General features: G+C 33.0%; 1 long non-coding RNA gene across 2 annotated transcripts in view; it reads left to right on the top strand.

Moving 5' to 3' along the window:
- Positions 1 to 1,597: 1,597 nt before the first annotated feature.
- Positions 1,598 to 13,415, top strand: part of LOC117287491 — a 72,419-nt gene continuing 60,601 nt past the window's right edge. Inside the window, exons 1-3 of one of the 2 annotated variants that reach the window (XR_004518784.1) lie at positions 1,598 to 1,670; positions 2,144 to 2,255; positions 4,201 to 4,323. This is a non-coding gene — a long non-coding RNA (uncharacterized LOC117287491). Of the gene's footprint in view, positions 1,671 to 1,986; positions 2,256 to 4,200; positions 4,324 to 13,415 lie in introns of those variants that run through there. The other variant, XR_004518783.1, reaches the window with a different exon arrangement.

The raw sequence follows: 13,415 nt of genomic DNA, 5'->3' as shown, positions 1-13,415 counted from the left end.
TGCTAAAGCATTTTGAGAATCATATCTTTTTTTGTTTTTGACAATAATTTCAATGTCTCTGGGTTATAAAAAGAAAGTTCCTATAAAATAGGGTAGGAAAAGCCCTATTTTCTAAATTATCTATAGATGATTTCTTAGTAGTGACCAATATTGTTTCTATGTATGCTTTATTTGCTATATGCTTAGTATCCTATAAATAAATTTTAAAATCCTGTTTGGATTATAAATCTCATATAAACATCTTTCTAGTTAGTGCAAACAAAAATATGCTCTTATATTTTGTTAAGAGTGATTATATTAACATATAGGAAGCATTTAAATACTGTTTTCTTTGAGTCAATTAGATTATATTGCTTCCCTTTTATATTACTAATTCTAATTAAAGTGTTAAAGTGAAGCATGTAATTAGATTTTAACATTTTATCAATTAGTTGTTGGGATAAGCTAAGCTAGCCTATGATAATAAATGACCTAAAACTTCAGTGGCTCACAGCAGAATTTTATTTCTCACTCCTGCTGTGTGGTGTTGCAGGTTGGTGTCCGTACTGTTCCATGCTGTCCTCACTCCAGGGTCAAGGTTGATGGAGTGACCCTTATCTGGAATATCCTGGTCTCATGGCACAGAAGAAAAAGAACCTGGCAAATTACATTGTGTCTTTAATTTTCTGCTTGCCAGTGACATGTGTCATGTCTCCCTTTTCCCAAGTCGTATGACCAATGCTGATATCAGTGAGCAGAGAGTGCATTTCTTCCTAAGAGTCAGGCTACAAGTGCTTGCAAAAAGTAATACTGTCTATCACTGTATCTTTATGAAATTTTTTAGAAATGTAGCCAATGTCTTAATCAATTGACAGTAAGCTAACAGGTGATATGATTGCCACTTTGGTAAGGAGGACCCAGATTTAGAAAGAGTTGGCTCAAAAAACATAATAACATTAAAAACCGAGTTTAAATTTTATGACTCCTTTTTCTCTTGTCTATTCACAATTTTTTTAGGAGTCTTAAATGACCTTTGTTCATGTATATTTCTGACAAGGCTACTATTAAAAATTAACCAATTCCATCTATTGATTATTCTTGGTGGTAATATCTTTTGATCCCAGGACCTCTCATATACTAGGCAAGTGCTTTATCACGAAGCTACATCCCCAACCCCAATTATTTTTTCAACTTTGCAAATACAAGAAGAACCACATGTGATCAAAATATTTTTTCATACTAATTTGAATTTTAAGTAACTTGAAATTGATAGAGCTATATAGTCCTAAATTATTATGCTTATGAGACAACTTAACTGTCAGTAAATTTGAAATTAATAAAAATGTAGATTATAAGATTTGTTAAACTAAATATTTCTGTATTAAAACATAGCCCAGGGCTGGGGATTTAGCTCAGTGGTTCCGCTGCCTGCCTTGCAAGCACAAGGTCCCAAGTTAGGTCCACGGCACACACACCCCCCCTCAAAAAAATATAGCTCAACATCATCCCCTTCTGATTCATTCTAGTTCAGAAGGCTGGGAACTGCCCAAATTTCAGGACTGCACATACTACATGGAAGTTCAGTTATTGAAAGCTTAGACTGGGGCTGAATCTTGATTTACTGCTCTCTAGGTCAGAGTTAGATAAGCCAGGGCCAGTGGACCCACCACCCGATTTGGCAATGTAGTTGTGTAAGTATTGTCTGTAGATGCTTTGGATCTGTGCAGCAACATTGTTGAGTAGTTGTGATAAGACTTCAAGGCCAACAAGTACAAAATATTTACTTACTGGTCGATAAAGAAGCTTGCTGACCTCTGTTCTAAACACAGGAGGGTGGCCAAACTACTGAAGTGTCTTTATCTCACTTTTCTAATCATAAAATGAGAATAACAGTCTCTACTACTCTGGTTTTGTGTGAGAATTAAATGAGTTACTCCATATAAAAATTAGCACTGCAATAGATGGGAATATGAACATATAAAAATAAGTTGTTGATAAACCTATAATCATATCCAGGAAATATAAAATGTCATATATTTCCTCCTCACTTAAGGACCTGGTAAAACCCTTGTAAGAGAAACAGTCTTTGGTTATGTTTGATCGAGGCTCTGGATTCTTTTTGTGTTGTTTCACTTCTTCTGAGTCTTTTCTGTGTCCCACGCAGTTCTCTCCTGGTGCAAGCCTGTTTTGAACTGTCACTTCTTGTAGCATCCCCTTTTCTGATTATTTGTGGAAAGAACCTCCACGTCTGCATCTGGAATTGCTCAAGGGTCACTGTAAGTATCGAGTCTTTATTAATGGCTTGTTCCCCTCCAAAATGCTTTCCAAAATGCCTGTAGGCAGGGACTTATAGCTAGGGAACAGTTTTCCAATCTGTTTTCAGAAGCCTCACAGCTTTACTCTATGTTTGCTTTCTCAGCGAAGAAGAGAAGTTTTATTCTGCTTGCTGTTAGGCACGAAGAGTTTTCATGAGCTAAAAACAAGTTCTTTGTTGCACAAATGTGTTTTAGTCCGGAATATTTAAACATTACAAATTAGAGCAAATTTAGAGAGTTTTTGTGTTATAATAGTGTTTCTAGTATGATATGAACTATAAAATATGGGAAAAGTTTCTTCAGCCTTGTGACTTTTGATGTTTCCTTAGAATTATTTTTCAGATTACAAGTAAAATCTGTACAAATTGAATGTTTTTATATATTTAACAATATTGTAAACATTTGTGCATATTTAACAACTACAACAGGAGATAAAACAATTTTGAATGTCTACTGTAAGCCTTTGTCCTAGTTGTAGCACTTTCTGTCATGTACCCTCCGCAAATGTATTATGTATGCTACAATTTAAACAGCAACATATATCATTAGTATGCCTTGTTATATCTTATATCTTACTCAGTTTAGTCCGATGAATACTTTTCCTAATCATTAATTTTTGTAACACAATATTTTAGTGCATGGAAGTACCATAAATTATTTAAACATGTTCATGATGGACCCTTAGAAAGCTAATATATTTTTATAACTTTTCTGAAGGATACTTTTCAAAAATTCAGAGTGTGAACTTTGTAATTGTTTAGATAGAAAATTATATTTCTAGAAGTTTATTTTAAGGGAAATAATAGGGCAAACTTACTTAAATGTATGTACTTAAATGCCCATGTTAAAATATATAATGGTGAAAATAATTTTGCAGATTAAATGTCCTGATATCAGTAGAAAATTGTATAAATGATTCATGGAGCATGCTTCCAATAGAATACAATGTGGTTAAAAGTGCAGGAGCTCATTTATATTTATGTATATTAAAATTGGTTATGCTGTTTAAGTGAAACAGAGCAAACTAGGAAATCATTTGGTTAACAGATCCTAGTTTGGTAACACATGCATATATAAGACTGGAAGAATATTTTTCTTGATACCAATTGCAGTAATCACTAAGTCCTGGCACCATGGGTGATTGTTATTTATTAGGTTTTCTTTGTAATATTGGACTGCAATCCATGTGTTACTTTTATGATCAGGAAGAGAAAATATAACTTCAAAAAGGAAATAAAAAGACTTATCAGAGATGACACTCTTCATAAATCTGTGTCTCAGTTTATAGTAGTTGAGAAGATACTGGAAATGATTTTTATTTCTTGGGAATCTTCATTTATTTAAATACCTACAAAGCATTGTAATTCTACTTACTGTAGAATTACAAAAGTGTGGTGGAAATATTTTTGTGTAAGAATTGTTAGGTACACAGAAAAATGGGAATATTAGGACCCCTCATATGATGTTTGGAGTACAGCCTTCTAACTATTGTTTAATATGATTTATCCAAAAAGCTGTTTTATCCATGGGATGAAGAAAGGTATTAAGGGGTGACTGAATATTTCTTGTTTATATTGAGAAATCCTTATATTAAGATTATGGGACATTTCTCACTTCTTGATTTTTTTGTTCTTCCACTAAGGAAATGTATAACATTAAATAAACCATTACTATTGTTTCTCAAAATTATTGTATGACTCCTGATATATAAATATCTTTTGAGCTAATTAAAAAATTTAAACCAGACATTCATCCTTAGTAAGAATTGCTAATACTAGCTTTATTATTTGAATATAAAAATCCTGCAAAGCTAATGTCAATATATTCTCCCTCCCTCTAGTCATATATCATGGTACTATAATGTTACAGGAAAAAATATAATTCCACCATTTTCCTTTGCATTAAGACAGGACTGTGCATCTAAATCTGAAGTAAGATCTCGAGAGAAAGTGGCATGTGTCTTAAGATGTTCAAGCACGGTTGTAAATTCTCCTTGCTCTGGCTACCCCAGGATCTATAAAGCGAGAAGGTAAGTTAAAGACCGACGGCTAAGAATTTGGTTCTGCCTGACTAAATGGAGGAGTTCCCTAGGGAGTTGTATATTTCATGTGAAGAAGATATTAACCTGTGTGTCATAAACCACTGAGATTAGGTGGTTAATCTGTTATCAAGTATAACTATTCTCACACAAAAATGAGTTTTAGAAATAGGGTTCTACAATAACAAAATATTTGGAGGCAGTTGAGAGGCAGTTGACAGGCAGTGAGAACTGATCGTGGAGTAAACAAAAAGAAAATTCATATTATGTAATAGTAAAACATTTGATCAAAATTAGAAGGCAAATGACAGGCCTAGGTAACTTTAGCTCTTGGGTAAGAAGGAGAAACTTGAACCATGGCTTAAATATATACTGGTATTGGCTCTATTTGGCAAAACAAAGATAAATTCATACAATAATCAACTGGTTCTTAGAGATGGAAAGAAACAAAAAGAATGTAGTAAAGTGGATTCTTACAGTCTTAGAAAAACTGTTTCTTGACCCTAAATGGTAAGCAAAGGATTTCTATAGACGTTTTGGGTAACAGATATTAGACAAAAACTTTCAGCTGATTAAAGTTCATGAAAGCCCTTAAATTGACTAAAGTTGTAAGGAAGACAAAGTTTTTAAAGGAAGGCTTTTCCACTTGCTACTACAGATGAACTTCAGGCCTCACCATCAAAGTGATAGATAATGGCATGGGGTGGAGAAAACGAAGCTCTAGATGTGAGATCTAGGTGTTAAAGAATGTGGGTATGATTATGGTTCTGGGACACACTGGAGACAGAGAAGACGCCTCTTAACCATAGGAGAGAAATCCGCTGTACGGCCAGAGAAACTGCAAGCCCAGTCTGAAGAAGCTTTTCCTGTATTAAGATGAAAAATAGACTCTGTGCATACCTGTTTATGTGAGCACTGAGGTTGAGACAGCTGTACAAACTTGAGGGGCTGTATGTGCGGATACAATCAAGGAAGGGAATGGAAAAAGAGAACTTGTCCTCGGGTAGAGACAGAAGCCACACAGCAGTGGGAAGCCTTCACTGTGCTCAGCAGACCTTCATCACTGAAGGGCTGAGGTGTATGTGCATTCTCCTCATTTCTACGTGTGAGTGTGATTACCCTGGGCTGTCTCGTTTTTGTTTATTGAGTATGTGTTTAGGGGCAGGAAATGTGTTTTTAAATCATAGGTCTCTGGATCAACAGAAACCACATCTAGTTTAGGTGGGATTATTGTATTTGACCTTGATATGCTGGACTTTGAGAACCGTATTCGGACAGGATGAACTTCAGACTCCCATGTGGTGCTGTTGAGTGTGGGGAGAGCAGTCAACAAATATTTAGTGAGTAGACAGTTGTAGAGATTACTATTTTTTTCTATAGTTGATTCTTTTCTCTTTGCTTGAAAAATTTCTGTGCATGTCAGAGACATAACTTGTCAAAGAACTGTGAAAAGAAATGAAGGACTTAAGAGCAACAAGCAGAGTTCAAAGCTTTCTCATCCTTTGCTGTGTTAAATGCTGAATCCACTGTAAAATGGCATCAGAAGTTAGTGAAGTCTCCCTCAGCCTAGCTGCAAAAACCACCACGAAGAAGAGAAACATTTGTTCACCTGGGTCAGACTTATTTTTTTAATTGAGTTTATTGGTACATTTTAGGTATACAGTACAGTTGCATTCATTATTGGGATCTTGTACCTTTACATGACAGGTCTTGATTCTCATTTTTTCTGCTTACCCCTGCCCTCCCTTCACCCCCTCCTCCCCTCCCCATTTACAAGCACTTTATTTCCATTTTTTATTTTTTTATGTTTTTCTCTTTTCCCTTATTTCTTACCCTTCCCACTTTCCCTACACCTTTAGCCCTTTTCTTCCTATTTCACATGGTCAAATATCTCATTAGGATCTTATGTACTATTATAGTTTTTCACACCAGAGAAACTATTCAGTATTTACACATTTGTGACTTATTTATTTCACTTAGGAGTATATCCTCAATATGTATCCATTTTCCTCTGGATGAATTTAATTTCTCATTCTGAGTCATACTTATTACGTGCAAAAAGTGATCTTTTGTTTTACTGGGTTATTGTTATCTAGAGTAACAATTTTTCAAATAAAATTTACAGTGTTTTTGTTTGTTTGTTTTGAAAAACATACCTGGGTTTTGTTCCAGGTAAACATTGGTGAGGATCACTTAATTAAAAAGACAAAGATACTCAAAATAATGATTGTTTAATATAGGCTGAAGCTAGGAGAAAGATATAACTCCTGTTCAGTAAATTCTGATACCCTATAATTGTACTTCATGTCTTCAACAAGTGTCCCTAAACTATGAGGGATAAATTATTTTATTTTAAACATATCTTATTTTTAATATTAACCACTCCAAAAGACTAATTAATGATGTATGTATTTTCTTTTTAGCACAAGATATCATTTTTCCTGTAGTTATGGACAGGTATAAAGCTACAAGGCACCTTATTTAATTAGTCTGTTTTTTCCTCCAAGTTAATTTATTTTTGCCTAAGGACATAAGAGTAACTTGTTAAATCTTTTATAAGAATCTGAACAAACAACAGTGTTTACATTAGGAAAATGAAGCATTCAGTTAAGAAGTTTTGAAGGATTATAAATATGTAATTAACATAAATTATACAGAAGTTTAATGGATGGTGGTCAGTTAACATTTATCAAAAATATGGCTGCAATGGAATATTTATTTTTCTACTTGACTCTTGGTACAAACTTTAATGAAGAATGAAGTTTTATAGGAAAGGTAAATTAGAATGCTAAAAATGGATAGTGTCACCAAAGAAGTTAGGAAATGCAATTAACTTAGTTGACTGGGGAACCAAATTAGGTAAATAAAATTGAGCTTTGGTGTATTTCTTTGGAAATATATACACATAACTTTTGCTTTCATAAACTATCATATCTATGACATATCTAAGAATGTGGAGATTGTCAAATTATGATGTTTGCAAATTAAAATTTTCCAGAAAAGAAGCTGCTTGAACTCCGACATTTTCCAAACATTTTGTTTAAATTTGCTAACACTGTCTCGTTTGCACATTTATAGTTAGTTCTTTTCTTTAAAATACAGTCATTTTATATCTCAAGCATACTCAGATCATGCACTTTACCTTTCCATAAGTGTAAGACAGATGGAAGTAAACAACCCACTTAAAAACCAACTTGATGAGAGTACTACATTTTGTATCTTACAGGACTGGACATGGATATGATTTTGTAGTCATTGTAGCACTACATGACATTTAGAGAAAATGGATATCTTTTCCTCTCTCTTTTGGTTCCCTGAGCTACAGCTTGCTGGCCTTCTCTATCCCATGCAATAGTGAATTCATATACTGCATTTGCAAAGTTGATGCATCAGTTCTACAAAAGGAACATTTACTACAATTGGATAATTGGGTTATCTTCTGGTGACAGAGCCTCTCTAAAATGTGGTTTATGTGGGAAAAAGAAAATAAAAAGTATCATTCATTGTAGGAGTGAGTGTTTATTGCTGTCTTGAAATCTGAATTTGTAAATAGTTTTAAAACCCCAATATAAATGCCAATAATGATTATAGCAACACATAAAAATCTTATTATTTTGATTATTTACATGATTATTAATTTGCCTGCATTTCCTAGGGAGATAGAATGTTTTTCATTTTCATGGCATCTCACAAATTTTTGATATCAAAATATTGAATTGGGATTAACTCTTTTTTGTGATGATTTAGACAAACTTCAACACTATAGGAATAAGGCTTAGTGAACCACAGTCTTTAAACCATTGAAAATACAAGAAAATTTATACTTGGAGCAAATACTCCACCAGTGCTTTTAGTGCTAAAACTTAAAAGTAAAACAAAATTAGTGAAACTAGTAGAAACAGTTTGTGGGGCTGAATGTAGGTAAGTAGATAGAAGGTTAGGGTAGACGTCTGATGCCTAGAGTAGTAAAATTTTGAGATATTAATATGCCCCCTTTTTTAGATTCATCACCACTGCTAGAAAATTTAGGGGCACATAATTTTTCTGTATTTTTATGTGTTTAGTAAGAAACATCTTTCTATTTTTTAAATGATTGAATTAGTTTCATTTTGAGAGCAGTTTTATTTGTCCTGTAAGACTCAAATTAAGAACTTCAGTTGATTAATCTCAAAATTGAAAACATAAATATAAATTAAAACTTTTCTTTCTGTTTCTCTGTACCAAATCTTTAACTAAAAAAACTAAACATTGCATACTTCTTTTTATTTAGAAACACTATCAAGGTCAAATAAGAATATCAAATGCCAGCTGTACTATGGCCACAAGTAGTCTTTGGAACAATGAATGGAAAAAATTACTTGGTTTAATAAATTACTTGAAAGTCTCAGAATACATCATTTAGGACTTTTAATATATTTACATTAATGAGAAATGCTAAAATTGAAGTCATTAAAGATGTTTATTTACCTCAAAACTCTGTGCAAGAAACTTATTTTACTCACTGAACATAGTCTGTTCTTTTTGCCCTTAAATAATGACATGTGTGCTAATTAGTCATTTTTCTGGAATGTTTTTAAAAATGTATTTAAACTCAATTTATAATCACGTCTTTGGATACTCAAAGTAAAGATCAGCACTAAGGTAAATTTTTAAGAGACAGTGGAGTTTTCATAAAAATAAACAAAGAATCAGGAAACAGTACAGAGGAAGAAAACATTTGAGACAACTTAATTTCCCTTATTTACAGAATAGATGTTTTACATTACCACATGTCCCTGAAGGATGTTGAGGAATTTTGAGTAGACCATTAAAGAAAATATTTCTGATTATAAAATGCCTTACAAAAATTAGAATTTGTTTCCTTCCTTCCTTACTGCAATGTGGAAGTTCATTTTATCCTCATTAAATGAGTGAGGAAACTGAGTCATAAAGAAGTTCATTTGTTCAACTTGTCAAAGGTAGAGGGTTACTGGACCTCACTCATGCCATCAAGCCTACAGAAACTACTTAGGTTCTCTGAGTCTAAGACTTGTTTTCCTATATAGAATACATATAAGACCCGTTGTTAAGGTGGTAAATACCAGGAAGTGAGGGAACACAGGTGAAAACACCTAACAGGTGTTTAATAATACTTTATTTTCCTTATATAAACAAATTCTACCATTTATAAAATTACATGTAAATTAAGGGTGTATCTTATCACTAAACTGTTAGCTCTGGGAAGAGTGGATTGGAACCATATGTTGTCCTCCAGTCAGGAAGGACATATTCAGTATTTGTTGAATCTAAAACATGAGTGGGATAGGAGAGGGAGCACATTCAACTACTGGTAGTTGGAAAGCAGTTGGACAAAACAGTTCACATTCTAAAATTTGCTTACTCTTAGAATCAGTAATTTCACTTCCAGAAATAGTTCCTGAGGAAGAAATGGGGTTTGTGCACCAAAATATCTTTTTACACACAGACATACATAATCATTATAATATTGTTATCCATAAGAAAAATTTAGAAACATCACAGTTGATCAATTTTAAAAATGTACTATAAACAAATGGAATAGTGTGAAGTCATTAAAATGATGTACAAAGGAATTTATTAGTTGTAAGACTCTCATAATATATTTTCTATGAATGGAATGAGATGGTGATGCTTATATAAGATCACCTTTCTAATACACAATAACATTCAGGTATATAAGTCAAAAGGGTTAGGAGGGCAGAGACAAGGGGAAAAAATGAGAACCAAGACCTGTCATGTAGAGGTACAAGATCCCAATAATGAATGTAACTGTACTGTATCCCTAAAATGTACCAATAAACTCAATGAGGAAAAAAAAAGAATTAGTAGTTATACATGCATAATGGATTACAAGCTGTTTTTATTACCTCACACTTTTATTTATTCCTCTGAAATAATAGTTTGGAATAAGTATATATTTCCTCTGCAATAGTTTGGAATAAGCGTATATATATACATTTTTATATTTAAAGAAACATAAGCTATTTTAAGAAATACATAATGTTATTATCAGTAACTGGCTAATAAACATAGGGCATCAGCAATATATATTACTTTAAGTTTTTAAAATCTTGGGGAAAATCACGTCTTCCAAGAGTCATCTGGTATACTGATATTACTGCAAACAGTGTCTTTTGGGTTAGTGACTACATTTTTTCCCTTTGTTAATGACTAAGCATACGAGCCTTTAAGTTGTTCATCAGTTTCCTTTTTTCTAGTCTTTGTAATTACATTAGGTGAAACATCAAAATTTTTAAATCTTCCAATAGGGGATTTGTTTGTGTAGTTTGTTGCAGAGAAAAACCACAATATGCCTTAGTTTGTTCAGGCTGCTGTAACATAAGATCATTAACTAGGTCTTTTATAAAGAACAGATTTTTTTTTTTTTTACAGTTCTGGAAGCAGAAAGTCCAAGTCAGGGCACTTGGTTCACAGGTGCACCATCCCTGGCCTTCTTTGCAGAAAGCCCTACTTTAATTCAGTTCATAAGGATACTCCCTCGTGACCTAGTTGCCTCCTAAAGATTCTGCTTCCTAATGTCATCACATTGGTGATTATGTTTTGACATATGAATTTGGGGTGGGTAGACCACAGCAATATATTTGAGAACTTTTCTATTAGACAAAACTACAGAGAACTCCAAAGTGGTTCATCCTGTTATTATTTTTTAAAGAAAACAGTACACATTAATATTAAATGGGCTGAGCTATTTGTGACTATTTCAGAAAAGTATTGATAAGGAAACACTTGGTTCTAAGCAGGTTGGCTGTAAGCCCACTGCAGGAGGTAGTAGTTTTATAAATAGTAAAGAAAAAAACAACAAAACAACAACAACAACAACAAAAAAAAAAACTTTCTATGTTCTATCTTGTAGGAGAGTAGTGTCTTGACAACTGTTGTGTGTGTTACTGGACACGATAAGAAACAGTGTGGCAGACCTTTGGCAGAGCTCAGAAGATAGGCAGTAAATGTGGAAAAATGTTGTATGACATATGAGTATATGAATAAATGTGATTCTAGAGATCAAATGTAAGATTAGAATATGGGCTTTCAGGAAACCTGGTCATATAAAATAGCTTTCAAAAATTTTTAAGCATTTCTCTTTAATTTATAAGAGCTATAAATAATCACAAATGTGTTTCTAGTCAAATTGGGTACTTGTACTCTGCTTCTAGTCTTTAAAGGTAATTTCATTCTTGGAATACTATAGCTTATTACAGTATTTGCAGTTGAACATTAAAATGAAGTAAAACAACTATAATATAGAACTGCTGTGTTGGCTTAGAAGAATTTTGTGACAATGGTGGTTATCTTTTACATAATTCCAGTTTTCCAAAGAATGATTTAACTTTTAACACATTTTATTTTTCTCATATTTTCTTTGTAAAGAATACAAATTTTGGTTTTGAGTAGCAGACCTGTGAGATTACATACTGGAGACCACAAGGTTCCTTTCATTATGTGAAGTAAACGAATTTAGAAGGATCTGGGATTATTCCACTCTACCAAAAGTAGCTCCTCACTTTGATTTTGCAGAACACATTAATATTAATTTTGTTACTTGAACATTTGCTTTTCATATAACAGAATCCACATGCTCAGTTAACAGCAACATATGCTGTTTATTATGCAGGTTTATCTGTTCCTGATGATGCAGCACATAAATCTAAATTAAACCAATACCACTTCTCTCCTATGCCATGGTATTTGGGTACAACATTCTTGGCTAAGGATTTATGAGGAAGAAAAAAATACTTTTGCTTATTGAATGTGATACCATATCTTTAGGATTCTTTGTGGGAAATCTTTGTTACCCTTCATAGTAACATCATTAATGGACACAAACTTCGAGTATTTCCATTATAAGTTCTCCTGTTTATGTGGTTATTTTTCTTAACTTTTGAAATCTCTTTAGCAGTGGCATATGATCTTACAAGCAATAGAATTTTAAAAAATGAAATTGGCTTGGTGAGACTAAGGACCTTTCCCTTGTTTGGTTGGCTTTAAAATCTCAGACAGAGAATACAAAGTCAATAACATACATGTTTGAAAAGGTTTAGGGGACATTTTTATTCTTTGCACAGCAGTAAAATGTTGGAATCAATGGCATTCAGATAGACATAAATGATTTCTTATGTGACTTATCAACTACAACAATGAAGGAAAATGGAGAGCCATTTTGGTTAGTGAGTTTAAATTTGTATTTAACTTATTTTAAGTCAGTTAAAATGGTTTAAAATTCTCTTTATTATCAAACCACTCATTGTTGGACTGTACTAAAGTAAACATTTTTGTGACAATTTCTCAGCTTTCATAATGATTTATTCTAAGGGAAAATATTTACCAAACTTGTAAGTATGATATACTTTTCCTTGATTTCAAGGTTCTTAAATGTCCATCTTTGGTACAGACATATCAGTGCAACCAAATAGTTGGGTAGATCCATGTTTACTATATCCAAGACTCAGCTCAAATTTACCTTATCAGGACAGCTTTCTTGTATTTTATTTGTTCATTTTTTGTTTGTTTCTTGGAATTTATCTTCCCTGCCCATCAAATTTCATGCTGGTTTTTATCTCTGAGGTTTGGTAATAAAAGGAACAGATTCAGTAAAGAATCTGATAAGAATATTTAGGTAAGGGGGAAATGGGACCTCCTCAGAAATACAGCAGGTGTTCTAGCCCTACAATTTCTTCTAGGCCTCAGTGGTCTTTCTACTGGGTAATTCCATTCCTCTCTGGCTAGCATGGTTGTTGCTCAATTTGTCACCATCTTTTATAGTCTCCATTGCTGGATTTATTGATTCTAATTTCTAGTATAAGATTGAACACTTTACTTTCCATAGCCACTTTTATCAGGGGTTTCAGTAGGCCAATGGAAAGCATCACAACTTTTTTCCCCCTGTAGTTTTGCTTATCCCTGCATTTAGATAAGCAGCTCTCAGTATAGAAGCAAGATTATAATAAATATTTGGATATTCTGTAAATTCCTAATTTGTTGAAGGTAAATTAAAAAAAATACACACTAAAAACATGATGTTCGTGGTCTCTATTCTTTGATTGCCA

Source organism: Fukomys damarensis, unplaced genomic scaffold (genome assembly GCF_012274545.1).
Source record: "Fukomys damarensis isolate Sample0158 unplaced genomic scaffold, DMR_v1.0_HiC HiC_scaffold_24, whole genome shotgun sequence".
In the NCBI taxonomy this organism is placed as follows: Eukaryota; Metazoa; Chordata; class Mammalia; order Rodentia; family Bathyergidae; genus Fukomys; species Fukomys damarensis.
Note: the sequence above shows the minus strand (reverse complement) of the source record. Positions and strands in the feature narration are given on the sequence as shown.